A 6,980-nucleotide genomic window follows, 5' to 3' on the forward strand; every position below is an offset into this window, starting at 1 on the left:
TCAGTCCTCCAAGTTTAGCTACAGTTGAAGTAAACGAAAACCCCGTCGTATTGCTCCCCACTTCCACCGTTTGCCAGATACAGCTGCTACGTCCTCGTGCGAAGGTTTCCCAACAGTGCTGCAGCCGTCTCATCCGTCCAACTTGGTCAGGAGTATTGGCCGAGAGATGCAATCCATGACACCCGTTGCATCCACTCCTGAGCCGGCACATGCTACTAAAGCCTTAATACAAGCCTTCGTTCGCCAGGAGTTCGCGAATGTAGACCTGAAAGCGAACGTGCACTCTAAAAAAAAAGGTGTGATCTTAGTCTTTTTGGGGGGTAAACTGCTTGTCGCTGAGCTAACACCTTTTTGGGGTAAGGTTACGCTGTATCTTGGAAGACTAAGTAGTTATACCATTGCATGTAGTGTAACATTACACTTCTGGTAGCATAAACTTGCACCTTCACAAGCAGTGTAACTGTATTCTACCTAGGCATAACGTTGTACCTTTCATAAAGGCCTATGTTTTAGTCTGTCGATGGCATAAACATACCCTTGCATCAAAGGTGCAAGTTCGCACCTTGACCACGTAAACTTATCCTGTATGTACAGGTGCAAAGTTACCATTTTAGAGTATAAATTTATATTACGACAAAGAGCGCAAAGTTTTGCACCTTTATGGTGCAAGCTTATACCACCAGGAGAAGGATAACGTTGCCCTCCAAGCAGTTTAAAGTAATGCCATATTACATAGGGTATCTAAGCATCATCTTGTGGTATATATATATGCTATCCACACAAGAGAGTTATTACCAATCTGCATCGTAAACTTGGTCACTGGAAGCAGAATAAAGCTAACCAATACATTTCAAGATTTTCTGGAAGGAAAGATTATGTTGAAACATTGCAATATCTTTGCGTCGTCTGGAGTGTGACAGTGAGCAATGTTTCAGGTGAGGTAGGCTGTGTCATGTTGTGTTCAAGCCGTAAGTTATGTTGCAGAGTGAACAAAAAGAATTTACAGAACAATCGGTTAAGATAACATACCATGGTGTTTATTTCACCTCATTATACACCGAAGTTGCAGCAAGGGACTGGATAATCTTCTCCGCACAGTCAGGGCAGGGATGTACCACGTATTTGACCTGCATAGAAAAGAGAACTTGTAATCGGTTACTCACGAAGAAAGTCTCACAAAACATGCTTATGGAGTAATTAATTTACATATAAAAATAACACTGCACAAAGGGCAAGTAAAAAGGAAGACAGATGGAAATAGTGCACCAGTACAGGCTTCCAAGTGTTTATATAATGAGAATTGTGAACTCACACAATATATAAATCAATGAAAATTCTCCAAATCTGAGCTTTACCTGTGCCACTAACACACACATAGACAACTAGCACATTGCAATCTCAGAAAAAATTGACAATATGCTCAATAAGACACAATATACAATGAGACATATTCTTGTTAGGAGCAGGATCAAGCCATAGGCATCACTGATGTTGGACTACCCAGAGGGTCATTTAAAGAAATATGAATGAAAACATATTGATAAAATAGAAGCTAGCCTAATAAAGGCAAAAGATGTGACTTAAAAAACCCCTCCCTCTACTCGTGCATATGTGCAGTTCTCGTTTTTTTATCATTAGCTTTTTATGTTAAACTTTGTTTTATCACCTTATCTTTCACCTTTGTTGTTTGCTGAGTTCCACTCCAACACCCAAACATTATAGTTTGCTTTCACACCTGACCATACCAGTGGTCTTGTTTCTAGTCACTATGGTCTCACCCTCCTAGAAAACACTGTCTCTGGTCCTTCATGACATTATCTTATGTTGCCTATAGTGTTAATGTTTTCCTGAGACTACACTGTCTTTAGTCATCTGATCATCCATCATAAGTGACAACTGCAAATCTCTTCTTTTTTTTGGGGGGGGGAGGGGGGGAGGGATGGGGGAGGTTCTTTTGTTCTTGCATTCATTGTCATTTCTCTTGAATATAACGAATGAAGCTTGTTCCTGCAGAGCTTGCTCCTGCAGGGGTATGTCTAAGGCCATTCTATTGTTTCTGCCTTTAGTGCAGTTTACATTCCTGGAAAAAGGCATGAATATACCACAGAGGCTATGCCTTATAAAATGCGGGATACCACTTCTGAAAGATGGAACATTTCATGCTAAAAGAGCAATGATAGCAAGGCACATCCAAAGCACCTTCTGCACATGTGCATTACTGCAGTGATGTCACAGATGCAGAATTATGTAAAGCATGGCAATAAAATGCAACTTTTACATAAGTTCATTGCTAGTTTCACACCACACATCAGCTTATGCCGATGCCAAAAACTTCTCGAGACTGCCGTTTCACTTCAAAACTACATTATCTTGCTCAAGAGGCAAAAAACAATACACTTCAATACCCCTATAATTCCTTTAACAAACCACAAAGCTTGAGATTCTATGTATTGCTGCTTCATGTAATGCTCGCAGCACATGCAGCAGGAATAAAACTTCTCATAAACTGCAATTTGCCAGAACTGTCAACTGCTTATCTCTTTAGATGCCTAACTAATGAAATTGTAAATGCTGACCAATATTATACAAGAATGATTATTAAAAAGTGTTTACAACAAATTTCTCGAAGATTATGCTCTTTACCTTTACGGATTGCAAATCATAAACTATGAAGAGACATCCGTGCAGTCTCTGCCGGTGGATTGTGCAGCAATGTGGACTTTAGGTACCTGGTACAGCTTCAGGATTAGACTTAATTATCTATTCTTTTTGTTTATAAGAGGCAATATGAAAACTGCAAAATTGAAGGCTATTAATGAGTGAGCCTAGACCTAAAACCCTCCTAATCATCTATGTGGTCTAACATAATGAGCATCAAAAATATTCCTTTAAAAGCTTTGTAAGTTGGTTTTTCCACATTACATAACTAAAAAAGGGTGTTGCTGACATTTCTTATTCAGATAATATAGACATATTTTGTGTTTTTGATGATGCAGAAGAAGCTAACATGATTCTGGCAACAATACCAAGTGCAGCAACATTTTTTACATGCAATGTGGGAAAGCAAGACAATAGTTTTCAAATATGCCTTTCCTTGTTCAATATTCTGAACTACATTGCTCTTTCAGAAAATTTAAGAACTGGGCTCACCTATAATATTGGGGACCCTCATTTCTGGTATATAATACTGTCCCTTAAAATTAATATGCAAAAGTTAAGTCAATTTTGGTTGATTAGCCATTCAACCATTATCCTCTACCACAGACATGTCCACTGTGCTGCACAATCCAGTTCTAATTGTACTGCAAATTTAATTTCAGTCATTCTCCCTTTATAGGCCCATAGACATGACATAAGGGGTGGGGGCATATATATATATATATATATATATATATATATATATATATATATATGTATATATATATATTTGTTAAATGGTAGTGGTGGAACACAAGGAAAATACGCTGAGTACAAATGGCACAAAACAATATAAAAAACACAAAAGAAACAATAAAGCTGAAAGTTCTAAAATACCGTCCATTACATATCACCTGCAGTACTTCATTTTTAGTTTCATTCTATTGTGGACATACCTAGCAACATAAGAGCATGTGAGTTGTTGAAAATTACACCCATCAGAGAACATAACCTTACTGCTGAGAACCAAGTGCAAACAATTTAAATATTAGGTTTTGAAGAAAAAAAGAAAAGAGGCATACATTAACAGCTCACTCAATAAAAAGAAGTCAACATGTTCAGATCGATTACATCTGAAAAAATTCCTCCCTTGCTAACTTGCTCAATAGCACTGAATGGTTCCAAAATCAATCTAATGCCAGGGCTATTGCTCCTCAGCATAGAAAAATGTGCTCTTTGATAGACATAAAGCAACAATGAACAGACCACAATGCCACAGCTATGTCGAAAAATACATACCACACAAATCTTGCCATAAGTAGTCGTCCAGCGCTGAAGAAAGCAGGTTGATCTTTAGAAGCAGGAGTAACAGCACTTCTACACCGTATTCCTCCTACTGGCAGGTACGCTGCAGCAAAGGTATCATTCATAACATTAGCATGATACTCGTAACTAGTACATACATAACTATAGTACAAAAAGTAATGGCACCACACATGCCAAAACAATGACTCAAATATTTTGACAATGAGCTTAAAAGCTACAACTCCTGTTCCTAGATATATCTGTAACAATATCTGCCACCTCTTTACAGTCGAAATAACTGCTTAAATAAAATAGAATAGCAGATTTATGACAAACTGCTAGCACAATGACAATACACATTAACTTCAATGAGGGAATGTCTCAGTACCAGTGAATTGTAGTAATGAGCATAACACAATGTCTGACAACAGAAACTACAGAAGGAAAATAATGTGTTGTTATTGGTCAGGCATAGCCTCCTTTCTATGGGTCAGGAAGCTGAAAAGTTCAGAATGGAAATAGCTGAGTAGAAACTATAGCAAATCCCCAAATGAAAAATATTAGTGATATAAAAATTTTCCTTAGCTCGCTAACGAAAATTAGCACATTTAATCAAAATAGCTGTTTGGGCCAGTTGGTTCATACTTACACCCTAAAAGACCAGCGAAAAAAAAAGAAAACAGGTACAAAGGAACACAAAACGTATTTCAGTGCCCGTCCTGTCATTTTTTGTTCCTTTGTCCCCGTAATTATTTTTTTTTGCGCTGGTCTTTTTATGTACCGATTACAAAAAGAAAGTCAGTCTTAAAGCAGAGAAGGGGTGACACATGGTTTGCTTCAATGCTGAAGACATCTGATCACCAGCTAACCCAGATTTTTCACTTGTTAAGTGATTTGATCGAGTCCAATATTTATTATCAGTTCTTAACATAAGTGATCAGCAAGTTAAATAACACTATTTACTCGCACACGCCCTCAAACACAATGAAACTCAATTGATAAGTCACTGTCTGGGCGTGCACCATATTGCACGGCATGAGCGAAAATGGCAACACGCAAGGAGACACACACATGGCACGCGACATAAATATTCTCCGACGAGAATCCCAAGCAGTATACATTGAGGCAGATGTCAGTGATCAGCAATATGTGCCACAAAAGTGCGCGTGTCAATTTAAACGCCCCTTTCTGGACGGAAACAATGCTTTGGACTTACCAGCACGGATAGCAGAGACCAGTTTCAAATTATTTGAAGAAACGACAGTCTACGTTCTTGCGCAGACGAGACGAAGGACTTGAGCCTGCAGCGAAAAAAAAAAAGCGTGAGAAATGTCTTTCCTGCACATTGCGTCACTGCGACAGTATACATGTACACGAATCGGCTCGTTCCCACCTCTGGTCTCGACGCCATCAGCTCAAAACTGCGGGGTTAAATCGGCGTTCTGAAAGCGTGACTTTAGGATATCAAGCGCGCTGCCTTCGAACGTACAGGTTGCTGTCAAAAGAACCGTAAACTTAACCCATCACCCTGCATGCTCTCCCGCATTTATGGCAACGTTCCCGTAAAGCAGCAACAACAGACGATCAAAATCGATTGTAGGCAGCGAGCAAAAATAATGCGGCATGCAAACACGTCAATGCGTATCACCGGGACTGCATTAGCGCTCGTCGACGCATACTTTCGACAGCGGGATATGCTTGTGAGCGTTGTAGACGACTAAAAATGCACCATTAACATCCCGCAAAAAGGTCGTGACCATCTGAAAATTTTGGGATGCGCCGGTCCTCCAGTCTGAACTGAGGGAGTAGTATGCTCAGGTTGGGATCCAAGACGTCGTGCTCAGAGGCCGTTTCACAGACAAACAATCAGCGTCGCGGACGTAAGAAAACATGTTCAGGCCAAGTTAAATAGCAGAGAAAAACACGTAAAACGAAATGTAAAACGTCACTTACATGCGCGGCTGAAATTTGGCGCCAAGGATCCGTTGGAACACCACCACCGCGACGACCAGCCATCCGCCGTTTCATTCCGAAGTTCACTTTCACGAAGTCGTTTCATAGTGAGGCATCGATGAGCGCACTTGATTAAATAATCGCTGAGAGCAACCGAACTTCTCTAAAAACACAGATGAGTACCAACGACAAAGAGCACGAACGCTGACTCGTGCGGCAATCGCGGTCGTCGTCTTCTCGGACTCGCAGAGTCGCAGGGAACGCAGGCAGGCTCAAACAACTACGAACACGTGACGCTGCGTTGAGAATAAAAGCAACAAAAATAAAAAGCAACTGCTTCGCTTCTCGCCTCACCACCACTCCCCCCTCACCTCCCCTTTCTCCCTGTTTTGCAGCGTACACACTTGTCTGTCCGCCCTTGTTCTGAGTTCGGCCTTGCTCCCTCCACGGTCAAGCTCGCGTAGGAGTCAAAAGACCGGGACAGGGGTGTCGGGGGGGGGGGGAGGCACCGCTTTTTGTAAGAAGATAAGATGCTCCCAGCTTTCGACGATTCCCCACCTCCTCCGGGGAAAAACGGAGGGTCCTTTTGTGGTAGCTCTTGAAAGGACATCGGACGGGAAGTAGAAACACCGCCGCACCCAGCTTGAAACCGGTTACCATCATAAAAAAAAAAAAGAAGAAACAAGCGGCAAACTGTTTTTTCTTGAGCTGCAGGGACGAAATGGTGTAAAGTCATGCGAGAGAGACTAATGTCTTCCGTGCGGGTGATTGCGCAGGGTATATTTAAGCCGTGCGGTTTCAGATAGCATAAATCCCGAAGTTACCCTCCTTTTACACTCTTTTTTTTTAGAGTGTGGGCTTCAAATCTGACCAGCCTTCCGCACAACCCTTACTGCAACCTAACGTTCCAGTCATAGCTGATGCGGTTCCTAGTGCTGATAATGACGTTGGAGTGTAAACAAATGAGTTATCTCTAAAGTAAAATTTATTGTCTCTGTAGTTATTTCCTCCGCAGCTCACAACAATTCCAAATGGAACCTTATTTTTATACAGTCTCTATAAAGCAAGCAATAATGAATAACTGA

The 6,980-nt window shown here is 40.8% G+C and overlaps 1 long non-coding RNA gene across 1 annotated transcript; it reads right to left on the reverse strand.

Moving 5' to 3' along the window:
- Positions 1–1,015: 1,015 nt before the first annotated feature.
- LOC146174862 (uncharacterized) lies at positions 1,016–5,982 on the reverse strand. The gene is made up of 4 exons (XR_014701653.1): positions 5,896–5,982; positions 5,159–5,243; positions 3,937–4,045; positions 1,016–1,127 (listed from the first exon to the last, which is right to left on the reverse strand). It is a non-coding gene; the product is annotated as an uncharacterized LOC146174862 (long non-coding RNA).
- Positions 5,983–6,980: the final 998 nt, after the last annotated feature.

The sequence above is a fragment of the Amblyomma maculatum genome, chromosome 11, assembly GCF_055883805.1.
Source record: "Amblyomma maculatum isolate TAMU_Amacu chromosome 11, ASM5588380v1, whole genome shotgun sequence".
In the NCBI taxonomy this organism is placed as follows: domain Eukaryota; kingdom Metazoa; phylum Arthropoda; class Arachnida; order Ixodida; family Ixodidae; genus Amblyomma; species Amblyomma maculatum.